Genomic DNA, 346 nt, shown 5'->3' with positions numbered 1-346 from the left:
TCCGTATGTCCAGATAGGCCTTATAATAGTCATGTAGATCAGTCTTTTGTAATGGATTTGCAATTTAGACCGTTTGTCTAGTAAATGTTGTAATATTAGGAATCTACGAGCAGTTTCTTGTCTTTTTAGTCTTGTATGAGGATTCCATGTCAGTCGTTAGTCGAGATGTAGTCCTAAGTAACTTGTCGAAAACATAAATTCGAAAGGTTGCACGATCGTAATACTTCCCCTTAATATATATTCCATGTATGGGAAAGTAGGAGTAACAATGAATTCTGGATGTGTAAATTAGTAGCAGATAAATTGAGATAATCATAAACTTTGGCTGTGCTGGATTCTATTCAAT

Source organism: Halyomorpha halys, unplaced genomic scaffold (genome assembly GCF_000696795.3).
Source record: "Halyomorpha halys isolate HHAL.00 unplaced genomic scaffold, Hhal_1.1 Scaffold1918.1, whole genome shotgun sequence".
NCBI lineage: Eukaryota > Metazoa > Arthropoda > Insecta > Hemiptera > Pentatomidae > Halyomorpha > Halyomorpha halys.
The sequence above is the reverse complement of the archived record's forward strand: the minus strand, read 5'-3'. Positions refer to the sequence as shown.